Source organism: Podarcis filfolensis, assembly GCF_964270895.1.
Source record: "Podarcis filfolensis genome assembly, chromosome: 8".
Classification (NCBI taxonomy): domain Eukaryota; kingdom Metazoa; phylum Chordata; class Lepidosauria; order Squamata; family Lacertidae; genus Podarcis; species Podarcis filfolensis.
In genome coordinates, this window is record NC_139611.1 from 76,290,646 (window position 1) to 76,315,352 (window position 24,707).

General features: G+C 41.9%; 2 long non-coding RNA genes across 2 annotated transcripts in view; both read left to right on the forward strand.

Moving 5' to 3' along the window:
- The first annotated feature begins 9,491 nt into the window (after positions 1-9,491).
- On the forward strand, positions 9,492-15,041 carry LOC310769187. The gene is made up of 4 exons (XR_014551502.1): positions 9,492-9,621; positions 10,458-10,607; positions 12,852-12,998; positions 14,635-15,041. It is a non-coding gene; the product is annotated as an uncharacterized lncRNA (long non-coding RNA).
- Positions 15,042-23,536: 8,495 nt separating this feature from the next.
- LOC310769164 overlaps positions 23,537-24,707 on the forward strand; it is a 74,769-nt gene continuing 73,598 nt past the window's right edge. Inside the window, exon 1 of the long non-coding RNA XR_014551467.1 lies at positions 23,537-23,670. This is a non-coding gene — a long non-coding RNA (uncharacterized lncRNA). The remainder of the gene's footprint in view (positions 23,671-24,707) is intronic.

Below are 24,707 nucleotides of genomic sequence, written 5' to 3' on the forward strand. Positions count from 1 at the left end.
ACAGAAAAAAAAAGAGAGGAAGAGACAGGGATCCCAATGCCTGACTCTCACCACTAGGAATCACCCTCACATTGCTATGAATTATTGAATTCACAAGGAGGAGATTTATGCTGAACCATAATTACCCATCAGTGTGAGGCTGGTGTTAGATATGTGAAGCATTATAATAGTTATTTCAACTGGAAAAGCGTCTGAGGCAGTGGAGATAAAGGGAAGTGCCAGAGAAACCAAAACTCCAAAGTATACTTTGAAGAAGTTGCAATACAAAACTATACAGACTTATCTGTGAGTAAGACCCATTGAAATCAGTGGCACTTACATCTAGATAGACAGGTATAGAATTGCACTGTAATCCCTTTGAAATAAATGGTTATTACTTCAACCAAAAGTGCATAGGATTGTGCTGAAATCCCTAGGAGTTTGCTCCAATCCTTCCAGCCAAATATATTTATTGGTGAGGGATGGGGTGGAAAATTGAGAAATATCTTTCGCTTTCAAGGAAGGAAGCAAACTTCCTTTGAAACTGGAGGTGGAACATAGATATTGTGGGTTATTTTGCCCTGCCTGAGTTTGTCTAATCCTCTTTTCAAGTAATCTAAGCTGGTGGCCATCACTGCCTCCTATGGAAGTGAGTTCCATGATTGAACTATTAACTGCATAAAATATTATACAGCACATAGCTTCTGAACTGCACTAAGCATGCTTCATCCCTCCTTTCAACTATCTCAGCTAAAATATTTGTGATATTATGGGGTTAATCATTAAATAGAATGCTTTTCTTTTTTCTTTAACTTACTAAACACAAGCAAAATAATTAAGCAACATTAGGTTACCTTCTCCAGGACATCAGAAATTTTTGTTAGCTCTAATTGGAGATGAATCTATGTTTGCCACAACGGCCACAAGGATACTCCTGGCCCAGAAATGAAAATCACAGGAGATTCCAACATTGGAAGAATGGCAGAGTAAGATGGTGAAATACGTTGAGTTAGCAAAGCTGACGGGGAAGATCCGGAATCAGCGCGACAAACTGTATCAAAAGGACTGGAGCAAATTTGTATTATATATGAAAGAATATTGTAAATATCTGAAAACATTTGTAGCTGTGAGTTGAAATGTTTTGTAATGACAATATAAGGAACTGATTTACATTTAATAAAGGGAAATATAAAAATAACAGAGAAGGTAAAAAAGTGGTTATAGAAATGCTAAGAATAAAGTAATTACGTACTGAAGTGAGAAAAAGGGGCGGGAGGAGGTCGATGCTTGGATAGAGCAATGTTTGAGCATATGGATTAATGTATGGATATTGTGCTTACAAAACACTGAAAATGTAATAAAAATATTCTAAAAAAGAAAAGAAGTGAAGCATAATCTGCATCAGCAAAATTCTTCAACTTAATCATAGAATTGTAGAGCTGGAAGGGACCTCAAGATTGATCTAGTCCAACCACTGTAACTCCCCCTATGGGACTCGTTCATGAGATTTAGAGTTTCATGCTCTACTGGCTGAGCTATAGAAAACCCACTTTCAGCAGTGAAAGCCACAGTTGAATTGAACTAACAGTGGCCTAGTCCCATTTATGGAAGAGGCTATCAGTGGCAATTAATTTGATGGATATACCATTTCCAGTTGCTGGGGGAGAACAGGGGGAGTGGGCGACTGCCCTCCTGTTATGATAGTCCTGTACCAATGGACATCTGATCAGCCACTCCAAGAAGGATGCTGCTAGACTGCAGGGTTCTTCTTGTCCTGAAAATGGAGGGTGGGATTTGAAGCAAGGTTAAACAACTACGTAGCTGGATTCAGTTCAAGACAATGTGGCTAAGTCTAGTCATCACTAAACAAATCAGCTGGCTCAAAGTATCCTCTGCCTTTCACAACAATCTGACACTATTAGAACAAGGAGGGGCAAAGTTCAGTAAAATGATTTAATCAGCTCTCAGTAATAATCTTAGAGTCACTGTATTCTATTAAGTGCCTACCAGTGTGTCCCTGGCACCTTTCAACAGACCTGAGCTATGTCTAGCTTTGCCAGCTGAGCAGTCACTTGAGCAGTACCTTGAGGCTTTGATTGCACTTTGATTAGTAGCCTGGAAGAAGAGAAAAAGTATATTGTTCCTTCCAACTCAGTAAGCGAAGGCAAAAACAGAGGAATTGGATCAGAATTATTTTTTCTATTTTTAATGATGAGCATAGTCACATGGCCTCAATTGACTTTGCAGCCTTCTTGGAGCAATTTGCTCATTTGGAGCTGTTTGTGGTCCTGCAGTAACATTACCTTACAGTGGTACCTCTGGTTAAGAACTAAATTCATTCTTATCCTCAGGCACACTTTCACTAATGGGACCTCCTGCTGCGCGCGATTTCCATTCGCATCCTGGGGCAAAGTTTGCAACCAGGAGCAGCTACATCCAGGTTAGCGGAGTTCGTAACCCGAATCATTCGTAGCCAGAAGATTTCGTATCCAGAGGTATCACTCTGCTTTCTACCTCAGCCTTACTTGCCTGCCCCTGAAGTGATTGCTTTGCTGCCACTGAGTTACCCTCCTTTTTTCTGTGTGGATCAGTTTTACTGGTTGAAACCTCCATTGCAGCCATGTGCACATTTTAAGCACAGCTCATCCTATACTTTGCAGCCTTGCTGGGATGGATCTAGTATCCAGGCTTTTCTCTTCTTTAGAAGAGGAATCCTTAGATGGAGACTGTATTGAGGAGGTTTCTTGTAGGTGGCTTCTGGGCTTTGCCATTGCCTTTTTTGGTTCTCAGCTCCTTTATTGGGTGCCGTCAGAATTTAAATTTTATATTACCGTATTTTTCGCTCCATAGGGCGCACCTGACCATAGGGCCCACCTAGTTTTCAGAGGGGGAAATCAAGGGAAAAAATATGATTCCCCCCCCCCCCAGCTCAGCGAGCAGCAGACAGGCTGCCGGCAGCCTGTGCGCTTCTCCCAGACCTTCTTCCTTCTTTTGCGGGTGGGGGAATTCCCCCACCTCCCGCAAAAGCCCACAGTTTGGGGAGAAGCGGACAGAAGCACACAGCCTGTGCTCTTCTCCCAGACCTTCTCCCTGCTTTTGAGGGAGGTGGGGGAATTCCCCCATCTCCTGCAAAAGTCCACAGGAGCCACACACCCTTTAAGGAGCACACGGCTTCTGTGGGCTTTTCTACGAGGAGGGAGAAGGGACTGACACAGCCAGTCAGTCCCTTGTCCCTCCTTGGGGAAAAGCCCCCAAGAGTGGCCCCGCAAAAGCCGTGTGCTCTTTAAAGGGGCTGCGCGGCTTATGCTGGCTTTTCTGGGAGGTTGGGGAATTCCCCCACCTCTCGCAAAACCGGCAGAAGCCACACGCTCTTTAAAGGGTGCGTGGCTCCTGTGGGCTTTTCTACGAGGTGGGAGAAAGGACTGATGCGGCCAGTCAGTCCCTTCTCCCTCCTGGGGAAAAGTCCCCAAGAGCGCACGGAGCTTGTGTGCGGCTCTTGGGGGCTTTTCCTGGCTGCCTCCCCCCTGCATTCGCTATGAAATGAGGCTATTGCTCTGCATCCAAGAGCAAAAGAAAGAGATGAAGGAGATACTTAAAAGCCTCCTGTTAGGGCTGACCTATCATTAAGAGCAAAAAAAGGGCACAGCCAGAGCCACTGCTAGTCTGCCAGATGTGGAAAGAGGCATGAGGGCCCAGGGTCACTGCTGCCACACCCGCACAGTTAGAGTGGGGCTAAAGACGGCCCTGGGGCTACTGCCCTCCTGTCATGATAGTCCTGCACCCATGGATATCTGAACAGCTGCTCCCAGAAGGATTCTTCTGTACTTCAGGGTTCTTCTTATCTTTTGAAAATGGAAGATGGGATTTGAAGCAGGTATAAACAACTAGCTGGGTTCAATTCAAGACAATGTGGCTAAGGACAGTCATCACCGAACAGATCAGCTGAGTCAAAGTATCTTTCCCTGTCCCAACAATCTGACACCAAGGACCCAGCAACTTCACATAGACCTTGGATGTGATAGTATTAGCATTCTGTAGCAAATGAGGGCTACAGTCTGGCACTGAAGAATATGTTTGGCAGTGTTAGCCGTTGTGGGAAGAGATTTAGGATTACAGTGGTACCTCGGGTTAAGTACTTAATTCGTTCCGGAGGTCTGTACTTAACCTGAAACTGTTCTTAACCTGAAGTACCACTTTAGCTAATGGGGCCTCCTGCTGTTGCTGCGACGCCGCAGCACGATTTCTGTTCTTATCCTGAAGCAAAGCTCTTAACCTGAAGCACTATTTCTGGGTTAGCCGAGTGTGTAACCTGAAGCGTATGTAACCCGAGGTACCACTGTATTATCACAAGCCATTCAAGCACACAGTCCTTGCAGCAGAACAACCATAGCACTAAATTAGTTGTTCTGCTTTAATGATGGACACAGTCATATGATTTCAATAGACTTTTCAGTCTTCTTAGAAGAAGTTACTGTTCATTGTCCTGCAGTATCCCTACCAGGGAGAGTTGACACCTTCCCTTCTGCCCTGTACCAATATTTGCTGCAGCTGCCTCATTTGCAAACAGACAATCATCTGTATTCTCAATATCCAAAACCTTTTAGGATTCTTTAAGGAGTTCCTGCTTTAAAATTGCTATGTAGATACAGTGGGTTACATGCGCTTCAGGTCACATATGCTTCAGGTTACAGATTCCGTTAACTCAGAAATAGACCAAGATTGTATATTTTCAGAGAGGCGACACCATAATTGATGACATGAAAATCTTCAGAGAGATTCAGAAAGAAAGGAAAGTTCACACTTCCTCACCCCCCATCATGTAAAGGTCGTTCATTTCAGAGAGTAATGGTGTTCGAACGAGAGTAATGGTCGTTCATCTCAGAGAGTAATGGTGGACAGTCCTGAATCCACGTTGTTTCTAGATCATATTTTCATCAAATATTACTTGCTGCTGCCCCACCAAAACTGTAAGGTCCTAGGGTGGATTCCATTAATATAACTCAGAGATACAAAAACTGACAAAAGCATTAACATGTTTGCTAGCCTTTTGATTTTGGCATCTCCTGATCACAACATGCTGGCTGAAAATGGTCTGCAGTGCCCAGCCTGATTCTCCAAAGGAAAGAAAAAAGTGAGAAGACTGTCAACTGCCTTGAGAATGAGACCCAGCTGATTTTAAAGGAGGCTTTTCTACAAGTAAAGTTGCTACTCAGAAAAGGGGGAAAGGTCTAATCATTGGCTAGGTCACACAGATTCTCTCCTGCTCTCCTGCTCCCACTTCCTGCCCCTTCCTTTCCCTTTCAAAAGTGAGAGGGGCCACATCTCTCACTGGCCACACTCTGCACCCTTCCTTAGTGTTCTGCCTGCCTGGACTTTGTCCTTAAACTCTCATAATGCCACTTGCTTCTCCAGAAGGAGGATTCAGAGCAAGATGTGTATATAAAATACCCTTCTGAACAAAAGTAAAAAGTGCATTCATGGCTTCACCCCAGTTACATTTGGATCTCTCCACCACTGGGATGCAGTCCAGGACAAAATGTGTTCCCCCTGCTCAAATAGCATAATTTAAAGGAAAAGGAATGCTATATATTTCCTTAAATGTATATATTATTCCCCAATGTTATTCCCTTGATATTTTTTCCCCTCTCTGATTTTCTTATGTAGGACTTCCATTACTAAAATGAATATTAACGGAGAGAACAGACATCCCTGTCTCGTCACTTTATTAATTTCACATTTTTCTGATCTATTCCCATTTATTATAATTTTTGCCATTTGTTTGGTATAGATAGTCTGGATTCTGGTACAGAACAGATCTTTAAACTCCATATGTTGCAACATAATTGTCATAAATCTTCAGGCGATGTTATCGAATGCTTTCTCCGCGTCGACTGCCATTAAAATTGCTGGTTTGTCAATTCGTAGTTCCAAATATTCCAACACATTTCTAATATTTCTGATGTTATTCTGAATCATGCGGCTGGGGAGAATATAATTTTATATATACATATACATATACATACATATATATATATATATATATATATATATATATATATATATATATATTGCGGGCATTTGCAGATGACCTTATCATCACAACCGAAAATCCCAGAGAGAGTCTTATTAAAACCTTGGAAATAATTAAATAATTAACAACTTTGGGAAGGTATTGGGGTTTAAATTGAACAAATCCAATACAAAATTAATGGCAAAAAATCTCTCCCAATTGGAAAAAGATGAAATTGAAAGGATAACACATCTAAAAGTCTGCCAAAAAATAAAATTGTTGGGAATATGGTTAACACAAAAAATATTAATCTTTATGAAGATGATTACATCAAGGCATGGTCCAAAGTTAAAAGGAATATGGAAATTTGGAGTAAATTAAAATTATCTTTTGTGGGACATATTTTGGCTGTTAAATTAAATATTTTACCAAAGATGCTTTTTTTTTTGTTTCAAGCCATTCCAGTTATATGGAAAACAAGCTGCACTGAAAACTGGCAGAGGGAAATATCTAAATTCATTTGGTCTGGAAACAGACCAATAATAAAGCACACACTTCTTATTGACCTTAAAGAAAGGGTGTTTTTTTGGCATGTCTGACCTAAAATTATATTATGAAACAGTCTGCTTTTCTTGGATAACAGACTAGGGTCATCTTAAAAATAACGAGCTATTAGATTTAGAAGGGCATAACAACCGTTTCGGTTGGCATGTTCTGGCAGTTCTCTCAATTTGAGAAGTGAGTTTAGGTAGTGGTGCCCACACTGTGGAATGACCTCCCAACCTTTAGAATACAACTTCTCCTACCTGGGCAGTTATCTTTCCATAAGGGTCAACATTGATGCCAAAATCCAGCATTGCCTGAGCTCTGCAAGTGCAGCTTTCTCCTGATTGAAGTGTAGAGTGTTTGAGGACCAGGACATTCGCAGGGAAACAAAAATGCTTGTTTACAAAGCCATTGTACTACCAACCTTACTGTATGCTTGTGCAACATGGACCACTTACAAATGCTATCTCCAAGTTCTTGAAATATTCCATCAACGGTGTCTCCGAAAAATCTTACACATCACTTGGGAAGACAGGCAAAGCAATATCAGTGTACTGGATGGAGCAAAGATCACCAGTGTTGAAGCAATGATTCTTCAACATCAGCTTTGTTGGACTGCTCATGTTGTGGGGATGCCTGATTATCGTCTTCCAAAGCAATTACTCTATTCCAAACTTAAAAATGGAAAGTGTAATGCTGGTGGTCAACAAAAGAGGTTAAAAGACGGTTTCAAGGCAAATCTAAAAAAAAAAAAAGTAGTATAAACACAGACAACTAGGAAATACTGGCCTGTGAGCGCTCCAGTTGGAGAACAGCCTTTACCAAAGGTGTCATGGGCTTTGAAGACACTCAAACTCAGGACACAATGGAGAAACGTGCTAAGAGGAAGGCATGCTTGGCAAATCCACACCATGATCAACTCCTGCCCGGGAACCAATGTCCCCACAGTGGAAGGACGTGTGGGTCCAGAATTGGCCTCCACAGTCACTTACAGACTCATTGTTAAAACCGTGTTTATAGAAGACAATCTTACAAGGCTTCAAGTGATCGCCAAAGAAGAAGAAGAAGAATGTTTCTGCATATACTTGAAGCCACCCAGAGCGGCAGGGGTGACCCAGTCAGATGGGTGGGGAAAATTATTATTATTATTATTATTATTATTATTATTATTATTATGAATAAATCTGTGAGGTGTCTATTAACAAGTAATGAGATTATAGAGAAATAATTTAGACAATTCCAACAGTGAGCTTTGAATTTTAATATGTCCCTCTTTATCTTTGTAATGAACAAACAATCCCCATTTCCAGACCTCACTGAACTATTTGTTCCCAAGTGTTGCCTCCGACATGAATCCATGGCCTATAAATCTCTCCAGGCAAGCTTCTACCTGCATCAATTCATTTGATGATCCTTCTCTGCTCTGAGTCTTCTAATCTTTCTAGAATGATGAAGGCACTCCTCAGAGCATGCCTCCTCTCGGCCCTGCTTTCTCCAGGTAGGATGGGGAACATTTGATGATCTTTAGAAGACACTGAGGAGAACTTGCTGCTTGGGAGGGAAGGGGAGTTAGGAGTGTAGATCAACACCATAGAGAGCAAGGACTGCTGGGTTACCAAGAGAAAGTAGGGGAGAGTCAAGTCACGAGTTTATTTCTATTGAGTTCCAGCAAAACACACAAATCAAGGATCTCTCTCTCTCTCTGTGTGTGTTTTGTTTGTTGATGTGTGTGTGTGTCTATATATGTTTGTGTGTTTATACACACACAGAGAGAGAGAGACACATGGTTAGGTGTGGAAACAGATGGGGGATGTGCAAAGGCAAGAGATGGTCAGATGAAAATGTTGGATATGATTTCAAAATGCAGGGAAAGTGCCAAAAAGGTGAACAATCTTTTCTTCAATGGGAGAGGGGGAGAAAATAGGACTTAGAAAATAGGACAGAATAGTAATTCCAATGGAATGGAGAGTAAAACTTGCTTAGGAAAGGAAAGGGGAGAAAACAAAGTATGGCCATAGCAGGAAGAAATTAAATACATTTTAATAAGAAAGAAGCCATCCTCTTGGAACAGATCACAGAAACCCACTGCTGAGGATCCAGTTTTGCTACTACTACTCATTGATTGTGGAAATCTGGGGAGCTGAATTTAAGAGAGCCAGTTTGCTGTTGTGATGAGAGTGTTAGACGAGGATCCAGGAGGCCAGGGTTTGAATCCCTACTGAGCCACAAAGCTCACTGGGGGATCCTAGACCAGGCACTATCCCTCAGCTTAACCTACCTCACAGGAATCTTCTGAGGATAAAATGGGGAGGGGAAAACCAAGTACACAGCCTTGAGCTTGGCTGCAGATAAATAAATTTGAAAAAATTGAAACTGAGAGCAAGCGAAACTGATAGATTTGTTCACCCTTGGTCCCGGATCCTGTCCTCACACTGGCCAACCCATTGACCAAGGGGAGCACACAATTAGGACCTCAGCAAAGCTGCAACACTCTGTCTTACTGTGGGTTCCAGCAACTTATGTCTGAAATATGCTACTTTTTATATTGGGGGCAGTACATAGCCATCATGATTTGTAGCCACTGAGAGTCTTCTTCTCAGTCAATTTATGCTCTGTTCTAAGCTTGTAACCAAATATTGGGAAGAAAATGTAATTAAGTGGGAGTCGGGATGGGAGGAAAAGTTGGCCATGGGAAAGGGAGGGTTCACCTCCCCACCTCTTGGAAATATTTAAACCAGTGATCTGGTCAATGGCTTCAAGAGCTTTAATTAATGAGTGTTTTACTCATATCATTTCATATTATTCTATTAAAATGCTTATTAAATTGAACCCCTTTTAATTTAAAAGTTTTAATTCACTATCACCTCCTCCTCTGGATCTCATTAAGCAAACCACAACACCAAATAATAATAATGGTAATGGTAATAATAATCTATGAAGTAATCTTTTGCTCCTGTCCTCAGCATTAGCTAGGAAGTGCATAATTGCCTATAACAGGACTGGACTGACAGATCGTGGCTATGCGGAAATAACTTGTGACTCCAACCAAGATTCCTGTGTTGCTAGTGCTCTGCGAACAAATATAAGTAAGACTTTGTCTTTTGCTGTTGGATTAGATCCAGGTTAAGATAGGTGAACTTTAAGGGTTCTAATAGCATAGAGAAGTATATGCTGGGGCAACTCACCTATGAAAAAAGTGAGGTGAGGAAACTGTGACACTTCAGCTATAGATGAATTAGGACTCCCATCAGCCTCAGCTAGCCTGGCCACCAGTCAGGGAAGATGGGAGATGTAGTTAAACAACATCTGAAGTAAGGAATGGCTTGCATATGAAAATGGGGAATTTAACATCACCTGATCACAACCAGTGGCCGAATCTGGGAGCTGATCGCCAAGCTTGAAGAACTCAATTTGCATCAACCAGAAATCCCTATTGACCCACACCAGTGAATTCCAGATTAGTTTTGGTTATCAAACTAGGACAAACTAGGACAATAAGCCTGGAATATAAGCTGAACATCCCCTTTGCCATAAATGACCTTAAAATAAAGAGTCCTTTCACAGATCTATAAAAACTATGCAAAAGCTGTGTCTTGCATTGGGAACAAGAGTTCAGGGAAGCATTCTTCCCAACCTGCAAACTGTTACAACCAACTAGTAGAGAGAGTGCAGTGTATGTCACATGCATTATCAGATGCATAGAGGAAGGCATGAGTCTTTGTGCTACAAATTTGACCTGAAATGAAGTTCTGCATACATTCCATTGCCAAATTTAATAATAATTTTCCATATTGTCAGTTTGAAATGGTCTTGATTCAGGCAACGTAGAAACCTGGAACCATTACAATGAATGTGCCTTAGACGCAATAAATCTGCATCTCGCCCCCCGAACTAAATATTTCTTTCAAATTCTTTTTCATAGTGGATCCCCGAGTGCAACTTTCGAATTGGTGCTCGTCATCCCACTATTGCTTCTCAGGTGATTACAGCTTCACTGCAGCAGATGGCAAATTCTTTCAGTTGAAGAGGCACTGCTGCAACACTGATCTGTGTAACAGTGAAACTCTCAGCCGTAAGTTTCTGCATCATTTTAGAATCCTTTTCTTAAAAGAAATAATGTTTTTATTGGGTTTTCTGCAAGTGTAACAAGCATCGCATATAAACAAAAGAGAACAAACACTACATCAAAAAATTAAAGAGAAAAGAAAAGAAAATCTTTTTAACTGCATATCCTTTCTACTCCAAATTTGTATTTTAACCTCAAGTTTCCTGTACCGTCTCTAAAATTACAAGTGTTTTTAAAAACCTGCCAATGTATTAAGATGTTTACAGTACTTTTGTAAATATATAATAAACATTTCCCATTCTTTTTAAAATTTCTCATCATCTTGGTTTCTGAGCTTTCCAATTAATTTCACAATTTCAGCATAGTCCATTAACTTGGTTTGCCCATCTTCTTTGGTAGGGATTGCTTCCTCTTTCCATCTTTGGGCTAGCAATGTCCAGGCGGCCGTTGTAACATACACAAACAATTTCTTCTGGTCTTTTGGAACCTCTGCTCCTATAATACCTATTTAAATGGCTGCTGGTTTTTTGTTTTACAAAAGTTACTCTAAATATTTTTCCCATTTCATTATACAGTGGACGCTCGGATTGCGAACGTGATCCATGCAGGAGGCACGTTAGCAACCCGCAGCGGCGCGTCTGTGCACATGTGGGTTGCGATTCGGCGCTTCTGCGCTTCTGCACATGTGCAAAGCGCAATCTAGCGATTTGGTGAAGGCCTGGATCCTTAGTATATTAGCAGTACTCAGAGAACCTGAAGCTCATTCAAATGGGGTGAGACAGCCCCACATGGATACAGGTTCAGTTGAGCAGCTCCAGGACTATTAGGGGGGTAGAGGCAGGCAGGATGGAGAGGCAGGCATGAGGAGAAATTGTGAAAAAGATGAACCTACTGGGCAGCTGAGAAGGGATGGGTTGTCTTTCCAAAAAGGCCTCTCCTTATTCCTGCCCCTTGTAGCAGCAATCTGCAGGATCAGATCCTCCTTCTGATAGGTGGGAGGATCTGATCCTGCACAGTGCCAGTGCCCCTTGTCCCAGCCATATTTTTACTGGATGTTAAGATGTTGTTACACATCACCCCTATATCCAAGTGATTTGAGATTCTAGGGGTACCAGGCGTGCTTCAACTCAGGGTCTGTGTTTCTTGTGGGACCAAAATACACAGCTGACATTGTGGTGCCTTTATGATTTATTTTTTATTTATAAATATATACAACCTGAATCCTACAATGAAGGTGTCCCCAAAAAGGAGATCTGTCCCTCTCATAGGCACAGTAGCATTCTTGTTTTGGAAGCTTGTCTTTTCCTGAGAACGGTCACATCCCTCATATTCTAATAAAACTTAACCCAATTACACAGGGAGCAGCCTCCATTCCTTTGATGTGTTGCTGTGCTAATCTGTTATTTTAATGACCCACTTCTGCAGATGGTCACCTCACAAGTAGATTGCTTCTGACATACATCAAGATAATTTGCTAGAATCAAGAGGTGTCTAACAAGCCAAAATTAAGACCTTGGCCTAGGTTAATTAACTCAGTGGGTAAGTCCCCCCAAAAAGACCTGGGCCAAGAATACAAAGTTTAGGTAAAGGGTAAAGGGGACCCCTGACCATTAGGTCCAGTCATGACCGGCTCTGGGGTTGTGGTGCTCATCTCACTCTATAGGCCAAGGGAGCCGGCGTTTGTCCACAGACAGCTTCCGGGTCATGTGGCCAGCATGACTAAGCCGCTTCTGGCAAACCAGAGCAGCGCACAGAAACACTGTTTACCTTCCCGCCGGAGCGGTACCTATTTAACTACTTGCACTTTGACATGCTTTCGAACTGTTAGGTTGGCAGGAGCAGGGACCAAGCAATGGGAGCTCACCCCATTGCGGGGATTCGAACCACTGACCTTCTGATCGGCAAGTCCTAGGTTCTGTGGTTTAACCCACAGCGCCACCCACATCACTCAATACAAAGTTTAAGACACCTTTATAACATTCCCTATGCTTTTTAGCCTGTGAATGATCTATTTCAAACAGAATAATTGGATACCTAGGCTCATGAACATTTTATGGTCCCTTCAAGTTAACGTTCAATTGTTTCAAATATTGACCTTACAACCCATATAGTTTATCCAAGTGTCCTCCTAAATCAGCCTTGAGCTGGTCCTGATCAGTCTTTTAATTGGCAAAATAAGTGAATTATCACACACAGATACAAAAACAGACAAAACCATTAACATGCTCCGTATATTTGTGATCTTGGCAGTTCCTGATCGGAACATGATGGTTGAAAATGGTCTGCAGTGTCCAGCCTGCTTCTCCAAAGGAAACACAAAGTGTAAAAGTGAGAAGACCGTCAACTGCCTTGAGAATGAGACCAAGTGTGTGGATTTTAAAGGAGTTTTTACTAGAGGTAACACTGCTAGTCAAACGGGGGAAAGGCCTAGTCTTCGGCTGGGTCATAGAGACTCACTCCTGTTTTCCTTCTTGCCCCCCCTTTCCCTTTCATGATGCTGTAAAAGTGAGAGGAAACGCATCTCTCACTGGTCCCACTCTGCACCCTTCCTTAGTGTTTTGCCTGCCTGGACTGTGTCTTTTATCTCTCATAATGCCACTGGCTTGTACAGAAGGAGGGTTAAAAGTGAGATATGCATATAAAATACCCTTCCAAACAAAAGTAAAAAGTGCATTGATTGCTCCACCCCAGTTGCTTCTGAATCTCTCCACCAATGAGATCCAGTCCAGGACAAACTATGTCCCTCTTGCTCAAAAAACATTTATTATGTAAAATGAATGTAATAGATTTCCTCAAATTCTGTGACAATGAGCAGTATCTGGCTAACTCAGACCTTCAGTGCAAGGATTTACAGTTGTGCAACCGAATATCTGGGCTCTTCTGCCTGCATGTGCTCTGTTTCCTCCCAAAATCTGCTCCACAATTGTGGAAACTCCCAGAATGGTTTTAGGGGATACACAGGGGGAGGAAAAGAGGGAGGCTATGTTCCTTTCCAAAAGCATACATCATTTTGCTGATGTCATGAGTTAGCTACATTCTTAAAAATATGAAGCACTTTATATGCGTTACAACATTATGGAATTGATGTTGTGGAGTCCCATCTTTCACCAATGGGATTTCCATGTATGAAGTTTACAACGTATTAAACTGAATCACTTTTTTGATGTGTCTAGATCCAGTCTTAGATGCATAGCTCCATATCAACATAGTTTTAATGAATAATGATGTTTTGAGAGGGGACAAATTTGCCAAATCCCTCCTTTCTGGAAAGAAGAGGGGATTTGGAATGAATGGAGGAGGGGCATATGGGCTGATTTGCCCCATGAGGGAAGAGGCAGAGTCCAGGCCATTTGAGCTGCCTTTGCCATACATTCTTTCTTCTCATCCTTCTCCTGCCCTTTTACAGCTTGGGCTTTTGCTAGTATCTCTTTTGAGGGCTGAGTAAGAATTCTGCGGGGAGTTCCTGATTGGCTCTTGGGATTCCCCCTTTTCACCTACTTCATGTTAGATGAGTTTGAAATGAAAATAGATATGGTAAAATAAAAGGAGGATCCTCTGGATGCTTAGATCATAGTGCGGCAATGAGGGAGCCTCAGCTGGCACCCAACCGTCCTGAGAGACAATGGAGTGCACCCCCAGCTTGATTAATGCCAGATCCACATACTCAAGGCTTGTTTTCAAATCCTCTAATTTCAATATATTTTATAAATATAGCCTGTTTATTAATAATCTTCATTTCTTGAGACTCCTTTGGGTATGATGGCAATTTTGAATTACATAAGAGTTATTTTTTTACCCAAACCACTAATGGTGAAAATTATGAAACCCAGCCAGATGGGTGGGGTATAAATAATAAATTAGTAGTAGTAGTATTCTTGCATATTCATGTTTGGATGAAATTATAATATTGTTCAGATTTCTGAAATATACATATTTTAAAATTAACTTATTAAATTCTCATTCACCATCACAGGTACAATCTTTTAGTCCCTGGATAAAGGACTAATGTCAGCATTTCTTTCCTTTTTTCCAGCTTTTTTTATCCACAACAATTTTTCTTTCCAAGGCTGTGGAACAACAGATTTTTGTCGCATCCGAAAAAAAGGAAAGAGAGTTGGAGTAGGGAAATATGTCCTTTTAGTTCAGCGAGAAAGATGTTATAATGCTTCACGAATATCACACCAGCCTGAACATGAAGGGTAATTTGCACAGTGTAGGCAATGAGGGGAACTGGAGGCCTAGTGGTGAAATTCAGGACTCAGGAAGTCTAGTTCTTTCTTTTTTGCTTTTGGTGGAGATAAAGGGAAGCAAGTGGTAGAGAAAAAGGGGTCGGAATTTGGGGGTTCTAACTTCAAAGAGCCCTGTAGTGTATCATTAAAAAGCAGTTAAGTTTTCATTATGATTATTACAATACAAAATAAATGGTTATGGGAAATAAAATGCTGGTTCTTGGATGTTTCTTTCAGATTCAAATGTGATTAATATTTATTGGTTTAGCCGAAGATATTACAAAAGATAAAATACATAAAACGGGATAAAAACATAATAAAATACATTACACAGCTAAAATCATTATTAAAATTGAATGTTTTCTTAGATAAGAGGTTTCTCCTCTGAAGAATTTAACTCGGGGCATCTTTTCAACTCCGGCACCTTTCAGGTGGGTGCCATTACCATTTTAAGAGAACAAGGAAGAATTCCATTGTGAGCTCTTGCACCTGTAAATCTTGAAAAAATAGCACTGATCCTGTACTATTGCCATTATAATCATCCTGTATTTTCATAATTAAGTTATAGTTTTTCTTCCATTACCAATTGATTAAAAACACCAAGTCTTCTTTCAGATGAATACTTCGGAATGGAGAAGCATGTAGGCTGAAAGTTACAGGACCCTTGGGGCAATCATGGTGGAGCTTCAGTATCAGGATTCAGGTTCAGTTTTCCAGTCAATGGTGTATCATTCCTGGACTCAGTCAGCTCATCTCTTCTGACACTAATCTACAGGCCAAGGCATTAGTAGTATAAGGATACTACCTCCTGTCAATTGCTTATGTCCCACTGCCATAGAGTTTGATTGATGATGTCATATGACACTCCACCCCATAAGTCCCATCTAAGAAGGCCCACCTCCAAGGGCCACTATGAAATTACCTGGGGATGAGCATCCACATAACCCATCTGTGATGATGACACACTACTGCTTCCTTCAAGTAGGCAGGGACCCCCATGTATTGCAAGGAGGCATTAATCACCTCCCTGACCCAGTCAGCTGTCCCCTCCCTGCTCCTTTTCCTCAGACAAGAGGGGCAAGATGCAATGTCCTTGAATCTTACCAACTGATACTCATCCAACACAACAGGGCTAGACAGTGCTCTGGACACCCCTTGAGATTCAACCTCAAAATGCTTTGCAAAAAGTCACAGCATTGACAAGTCACAAGCACCGTCCCTGGCTCCCAATGACAGGCCCTCCCCATTTTCACCTTGGAACATTTCTTTTCTCACCCTGCCTCTCACCCTGGGAGATGCCCACTTCACCACCTCTCTACCTGGATACTGGCACCAGCTTGAGATTCCCCACCACTACCACTTGACAGCACATTAAGTCTTTTATTTTATTTTATGTTATTTTATTTTTAAAGCACAGACCAATACTTATCACCATGTGTTTTTGATACATACTGTACCAATGCCTTGTCATCTCCACACACACCCCCAACTCTGCTTTTGTGGTTTCCTAAATAATGAAACATTGAAAATAAACAAGACGGAAAATGCCACATTTTGTTAGATGTGATTGCATACATATTCCGTTGTTTAGTCGTGTCCAACTCTTCATGACCCCATGGACCAGAGCATGCCAGGCACTTCTGTCTTCCTCTGCCTACCTCAGTTTGGTCTACTAACTCATGTTAGTAGCTTTGAGAACACTGTCCAACCATCTCGTACTCTGCCATCCCATTCTCCTTGTGCCTTCAATCTTTCCCAAGATCAGGGTCTTTTCCAGGGAATCTTCTCTTCTCCTTTCTCCATCCCTTCGAAATTCTGTTAGTATAAGCAAATACTAAAGACACACCGATTCAAAGGAAATGAATAGAAAGAGGTATATTTAAATAATATTAATAGCAATAATGATGGTCATGATGATGATGATGATGATATTAGGGTGTATAAAAAGAAGAACACAATAAAAGCAGGAATGGGAGGAGAAAAGAAAGGGGTAAATATGAGGAAAAGTAAAGGAAGGAAGGAAGGAAGGAAGGAAGGAAGGAAGGAAGGAAGGGCAAAAGAGAAAGATTGGGAAGGGAGGAATGTGTGTGCGTGTTTAAAATGCAGATGAAAGCCGTTCAGAAGTCAGATCACTGAAAACAGGTTACAAGAAAAGATGTTATCTACAACTCTTTCATTCCTGTAGCTTATGAAATGGACCCATCGTTTCAAGAGCTTGTTCTCTTGTTGGCTCTTAAACACAAGGCCAAACTCCCAGAATATTAGTATGTCAACACTCTTGCTAACAATTCTTCCCTTCAGGTCCAGGGAACACCTGTGGGTACAAAGGACATCTGAGTGATTCCAGAAAGTAGGAGCTAAATCACCAAAATATATAGCACAGAATACTCAAAAAGATCTGATGCACTGGTTTGGATCAAAAAATACAGAATTACATATTTATTTAAGACAAATAAAACAACAGTGTAGTAAGCACCCTGTTACCAAATAGGAATAAAGGATGGTAGAAGAAGGTCAGTTAGGAATTTGGGAACATTTGGGAAAATATGTACACAGAAAAAAACAAGTCTAAACTAGTATATTTTAACAGCTGTCAGGTGGCAGAGGAACCAACAACCACGGCAGGTTGCCAGGAACGGATAACACAAGGAAATTTCCTTCCCATCTGCTTTTTATTCAATGTTTACAGGGAGATGCTTGGGAATGCAGCCTCTTGGAGAAATGGCGTAGTCCTGAGTAAAACTCCACTCCCCTTCTCTCCCACTTCCTCATTCGTCAACAGCACCACCCCCTCTATGGTTGCCTCTTAGGGCCATTTGTCTTTGAGCTCTTTGCTTGCAGGGTTCAGGGAGATGGTGGTTCTGAAATGCTTTCTAGTGATAATGTGTCAGCCAGCTGCTCTGGATCTGCCTCCTCCTACTCTCCCATTATTTCGCAATTTCTCCCCTCATCCTCCTCTGAATTGTGATCTCCCTCAAACCTCTGTTGTAGTTCTGAACTGTCTTCTTCTCTGGAAGGGTCAGGTTGGGGAGGCAGTCTCCACCATTCCTCCTCTGCCCAGTCCCTGACATCACTCCCCGCTCCAGAGCCCTCCTCCACCCATCCCAGTAGTTTGGTCAGTTGGGGTGGCATGTATGCAACGCCCTTTGCAAGTATGGTGAATGGACATGTTCTGCATACTCCCATGATCTTTCTTCCGGTCAACACCCCCCCCCCACGCAATCAGGTATTGCAACTTCTTTCTTTGCATCCTGGAGTCTAGAATTTGTTCTACTTCATACTCTTCCTCTCCTTCTACCATGTCTAGGTGCCTGGTAAGGGTGTGCAGGCACGACGGGTGACAAGACTGATCTGTGGAAAAAGGGGTGAATCTTCATAGACACGGGCAATCGGAGCCAGAAAGTCAGAGAGTTGATCTGGTCCACAACTTCAAACGGGCCCACTCTTTGGGTTCAGTTTCCTGAACATGCCCTTTTGTGGCAAATCAGGTTTTGACAGCCGCACCTGATCTTCCACATTAATCTCTGTGCCGGGTTGTCAGTGCGCATCGGACAATATCTTATAGGCCTCTTTAGCACAGTCCAAACGCTCTTTTAGCAAAGTCTGCATTGCTGACAGTTCTTCTACAATGTCTTTTGCTGCCAGAACCGACGGGGTGTCAGTCGGGGTTGGGAAGCTTGCGAGGATGGTATCCATAACGGACAACACCACTTTGTGACCCACAAAGAGGATGTGGTAACCATCAATGCATGTGTATCCCTTTATAGATCACATTTTCCACTATGATCTGCAACAACAGATATTCAGAGGCTTACTAGTTCTCATACTGGAGGGGAAATAGCTATCATAACTATATTAAAAACAAAATACTGATAAGTTACAAAACTGACAGTGTAAACTTGAATGGCCCCATGGATACAAGCAGGTTCCAGGTTCACCTGATTTCTGGGAAGAGCATGTGTGTGACATGCTAATTGTTTATTACTTTGTGCCTCGTTAGGATTAGTTTGTTTCCAGCTCAGCTTTACCTTAAAGCCTGAGGGAGGAACACATTTATTACAAGTACCTGCTTACTGAGAGTGTAAATGTGGTTGAACTTGAAGAGGCACCTGGCTGACTCCCACAGAGTTCCTTAAAAAGATTGCATCCAATATGAAAAAAGAGATTTGTGTTACAATATAAAAATATAGGATGCACTCCCTATTTTCATAATTTCCTGCTCCTCACTGGACCAGTCCTTCCCAATTGGAATCCTTGGTCACCCTTCCTTGGCCCATGAATTCCTCCAAGTCAACTTCTTCTTCCAGAGGTCACCTGTTGGTTCATTCCTCATTGGCTTCTAATAACTCAGGCATTATGAGGGTCTTCTTGAGTATATGCTTCTTCCATGAAGAGTTGGTTTCGACTACTGCTCAGGCTAAACAATACAGAGGTGTGGGAGCAGTGCAATGGTTGGGTAAGCCCCTTCCTTCTGGTCTGAAAGAATTAGCAAAAGGAGGTGCTTCTGGCAGGAGGTGTGAGGACTCTGACAGGATCCTGGAGTCAAACGGCCTTTCCCACAAAGCCTTTTAAGGACTAAGTAGGCTTTGGGAAGCAGCCCTCCTGTCTCTTTCCCAATGCCGCTGCCACCCCAGGAGCTACTTCCGTGGCCCTTCTCTGCTGGCAGGGAGAAATCAGGACACCCTGGAATCAAGGCACAACCCAGGACAGCTTAAGGAATTCCGTAGCCATTCCGGCCAAATCAGGACTGCTGAGGTGTATGCATTTAAATCAGCTTTAAAATAAATTTGCCTCCAAGTTGAATGGACTCTTGAAGTATAAGGAGGATATGAGAACATTTACAAAGCAAAATGGTCAGAGCTGGAGGCCCATAGGATTGGCGTAAAAGTCGACTGCCTTTTGAATGTCACTTTTTGTATGTTGTGTTTTAAAAAGGCTAAGGTACCTGAGCATACAAACATTGTTAGGCCCAGCAAGTATCTTTCACCACCTGTTCTAACTCTTTTATCATTTCACTTATTTGAGAGATCTGTCCTTTTGCATTGGGGTTAGATGACATAACCATGCATTCAAAAACTGTCAAATCTCTGCTTGCCTGCAGTTTTACATTAAAAACAAAACTTTGATGCTTTATATCAGGAAATACCATACTTCCCCATTCCAAACTATTGATTTGAAGGATACACATTTTAGAACCAACTTTTTATTTGACACAATCATTTATATTTATCATAATAAGCATAATAACACACTATAATACAGCACTCTTTTCTCTGTGTACTGCATCCCATTTCCCTCCATGAACAGCAAAAAAAAAAAAGAGGAAGAGACAGGGATCCCAATGCCTGACTCTCGCCACTAGGAATCACCCTCACATTGCTATGAATTATTGAATTCACAAGGAGGAGATTTATGTTGAACCATAATTACCCATCAATGTGAGGCTGGTGTTAGATATGTGAAGCATTATAATAGTTATTTCAACTGGAAAAGCGTTTGAGGCAGTGGAGATAAAGGGAAGTGCCAGAGAAACCAAAACTCCAAAGTATACTTTGAAGAAGTTGCAATACAAAACTATACAGACTTATCTGTGAGTAAGACCCATTGAAATCAGTGGCACTTACATCTAGATAGACAGGTATAGAATTGCACTGTAATCCCTTTGAAATAAATGGTTATTACTTCAACCAAAAGTGCATAGGATTGTGCTGAAATCCCTAGGAGTTTGCTCCAATCCTTCCAGCCAAATATATTTATTGGTGAGGGATGGGGTGGAAAATTGAGAAATATCTTTCGCTTTCAAGGAAGGAAGCAAACTTCCTTTGAAACTGGAGGTGGAACATAGATATTGTGGGTTATTTTGCCCTGCCTGAGTTTGTCTAATCCTCTTTTCAAGTAATCTAAGCTGGTGGCCATCACTGCCTCCTATGGAAGTGAGTTCCATGATTGAACTATTAACTGCATAAAATATTATACAGCACATAGCTTCTGAACTGCACTAAGCATGCTTCATCCCTCCTTTCAACTATCTCAGCTAAAATATTTGTGATATTATGGGGTTAATCATTAAATAGAATGCTTTTCTTTTTTCTTTAACTTACTAAACACAAGCAAAATAATTAAGCAACATTAGGTTACCTTCTCCAGGACATCAGAAATTTTTGTTAGCTCTAATTGGAGATGAATCTATGTTTGCCACAACGGCCACAAGGATACTCCTGGCCCAGAAATGAAAATCACAGGAGATTCCAACATTGGAAGAATGTTGGAGTAAGATGGTGGAATATGTTGGGTTAGCAAAGCTGACGGGGAAGATCCGGAATCAGCGCGACGAACTGTATCAAAAGGACTGGAGCAAATTTGTATTATATATGAAAGAATATTGTAAATATCTGAAAACATTTGTAGCTGTGAGTTGAAATGTTTTGTAATGACAATATAAGGAACTGATTTACATTTAATAAAGGGAAATACAAAAATAAGAGAGAAGGTAAAGAAGTGGTTATAGAAATGCTAAGAATAAAGTAATTACGTACAGAAGTCAGAAAAAGGGACGGGAGGAGGTCGATGCTCGGATAGAGCAATGTTTGAGCATATGGATTAATGTATGGATATTGTGCTTACAAAACACTGAAAATGTAATAAAAATATTTTAAAAAAGAAAAGAAGTGAAGCATAATCTGCATCAGCAAAATTCTTCAACTTAATCATAGAATTGTAGAGCTGGAAGGGACCTCAAGATTGATCTAGTCCAACCACTGTAACTCCCCCCATGGGACTCGATCATGAGATTTAGAGTTTCATGCTCTACTGGCTGAGCTATAGAAAACCCACATCAGCAGTGAAAGCCACAGTTGTATTGACCTAACAGTGGACTAGTCACATTTATGGAAGAGGCTATCAGTGGCAATTAATTTGATGGATATAACATTTCCAGTTGCTGAGGGAGAACAGGGGGAGTGGGCGACTGCCCTCCTGTTATGCTAGTCCTGTACGAATGTACATCTGATCAGCCACTCCAAGAAGGATGCTGCTAGACTGCAGGGTTCTTCTTGTCTTCTGAAAATGGAGGGTGGGATTTGAAGCAGGGATAAACAACTACGTAGCTGGATTCAGTACAAGACAATGTGGCTAAGTCTAGTCATCACTAAACAAAAAAGCTGGCTCAAAGTATCCTCTGCCTTTCACAACAATCTGAGACAATTAGAACAAGGAGGGGCAAAGTTCAGTAAAATGATTTAATCAGCTCTCAGTAATAATCTTAGAGTCACTGTATTCTATTAAGTGCCTACCAGTGTGTCCCTGGCATCTTTCAACAGCCCTGAGGTATGTCTAGTTTGCCAGCTGAGCAGTCACCTGAGCAGTACCTTGAGGCTTTGATTGCACTTTGATTAGTAGCCTGGAAGAAGAGAAAAAGTATATTGTTCCTTCCAACTCAGTAAGCAAAGCCAAAAACAGAGGAATTGGATCAGAATTATTTTTTCTATTTTTAATGATGAGCATAGTCACATGGCCTCAATTGACTTTGCAGCCTTCTTGGAACAAGTTGCTCATTTGGAGCTGTTTGTGGTCCTGCAGTAACATTACCTTACAGTGGTACCTCTGGTTAAGAACTGAATTCATTCTTATCCTCAGGCGCACTTTCACTAATGGGACCTCCTGCTGCGCGCAATTTCCATTCGCATCCTGGGGCAAAGTTTGCAACCAGGAGCAGCTACTTCCAGGTTAGCGGAGTTCGTAACCCGAATCATTCGTAGCCAGAAGTTTTCGTATCCAGAGGTATCACTCTGCTTTCTACCTCAGCCTTACTTGCCTGCCCCTGAAGCGATTGCTTTGCTGCCACTGAGTCACCCTCCTTTTTTTCTGTGTGGATCAGTTTTACTGGTTGAAACCTCCATTGCAGCCACGTGCGCTGCAATATGAAGTCAGCATTTTAAGCACAGCTCATCCTATACTTCGCAGCCTTGCTGGGATGGATCTAGTATCCAGGCTTTTCTCTTCTTTAGAAGAGGAATCCTTAGATGGAGACTGTATTGAGGAGGTTTCTTGTAGGTGGCTTCCGGGCTTTGCCATTGCCTTTTTTGGTTCTCAGCTCCTTTATTGGGTGCCGTCAGAATTTAAATTTTATATTACCGTATTTTTCGCTCCATAGGGCGCACCTGACCATAGGGCCAACCTAGTTTTCAGAGGGGGAAATCAAGGAAAAAAATATGATTCTCCCCCCAGCTCTGCGAGCAGCGGACAGGCTGCCGGCAGCCTGTGCACTTCTCCCAGACCTTCTTCCTTCTTTTGCGGGAGGTGGGGGAATTCCCCCATCTCCCGCAAAAGTCCACAGGAGCCACACACCCTTTAAGGAGTGCCCGGCTCCTGTGGGCTTTTCTACGAGGTGGGAGAAGGGACTGATGCGGCCAGTCAGTCCCTTCTCCCTCCTGGGGAAAAGACCCCAAGAGCGCACGGAGCTTGTGTGCGGCTCTTGGGGGCTTTTCCCGGCTGCCTCCCCCCTGAATTCGCTCCATAGGACGCACACACATTTCCCCTTGCTTTTTAGGAGGGAAAAAGTGTGTCCTATAGAACAAAAAGTACGGTAACTGTATAGAAGAAAAAATTTGAAAAGTGCCTCTTGACAACTAATGAGATTGTGGTGAAATAATTCAGACAATTTCAACAGTGAGCTTTGAATTTCATCATTTTCTCTGTGTCTTTATGCCAAAGTGTTGCCTGCAGCACAAACACGTAGCCTATAAATCCCTCCAAGTAAGCCTCTATGTGCATCAGTTCTCTTTCTAGAATGATGAAGGCACTCCTGAGCACATGCCTCCTCTTGGCCCTGCTTTCTCCAGGTAAGTAGGAACCAGTAGGATGGGGAACTTTTACAGTAATAATATTTAGAGGACAGAGGAATCCGGAGAGCTGAATTTAAGAGAGCTATTGTGTTGTAGACATTAGAGGGTCAGACAAGGATCCAGGAGACCAGGGTTCAAATCCCCACTCAGCCACAAAGCTCACTGGGAGATCCTGGACCAGTCACCATACCTCAGGTTAACTTACCTCACAGGGTTCTTGTGAGGATAAAATGGGGAGCAGAGAACCATGTACACAGCCTTGAGCTGCCTGGAGGCAAGTGCAGAAAACAAATAAATCAAAAAAATTAGAAGCCAAGAGCAACTAAATTGGATAGAATTTTAAAATGATATTTGAAATATGCTAGTAACTGAAGGTACTATGTTTAGTAGCCACTGGTAGCCTAATTCTGCATCATTTGCCTAAACCTTTTGTGAGGCCATTCAAGTTGATAGCTTTGTCAGTCTTACGAGAGAGGGATCAAAATGTTTGTATTTCCACTTTGTCCATGTCATGCAGAACAGTTTGTGCTTCCAGGAAGTCCCCTCTTCCCCCCTCTTAACTGTCCTAACCCCCCCAACTGTCCTAACCCCCCTTAAAGTCTAACTCTCTTAACCTGGATCTAACCCTGTTCATTTAACTCTGCTTAAAACTGGTTGAAATGCAAAATCTTCTCCCCAAGAGGTCTAGTAAGTGATGGTACAGAATATTCTTGCAGAGGATTCCCAGTTTCCCCAATGCTTTTTTTCATGCCTAAATGATGGGATAAGCCTTCCTCCTGCTCATCTGGCCATTGCTCCTTTATCTAAGCTCATGTCTAAGATTGTAATTGAACAGTAGGGGGGGAGGGAAATGGATGGGAGGGAAAATGGGCCATTGGACAGGGAGGGTTTACCTCTTGGAAATAATTAAACCAGTGTTCTGGCCAATGGCTTTTACTCATTTCATTTTATTGAAAGATCTTGTTAACTTGAACCCCATTTCATTTAAAAGATTTAATTCTCTCTCACCTCCTTCTCTGTGTCAAATGAAGGAA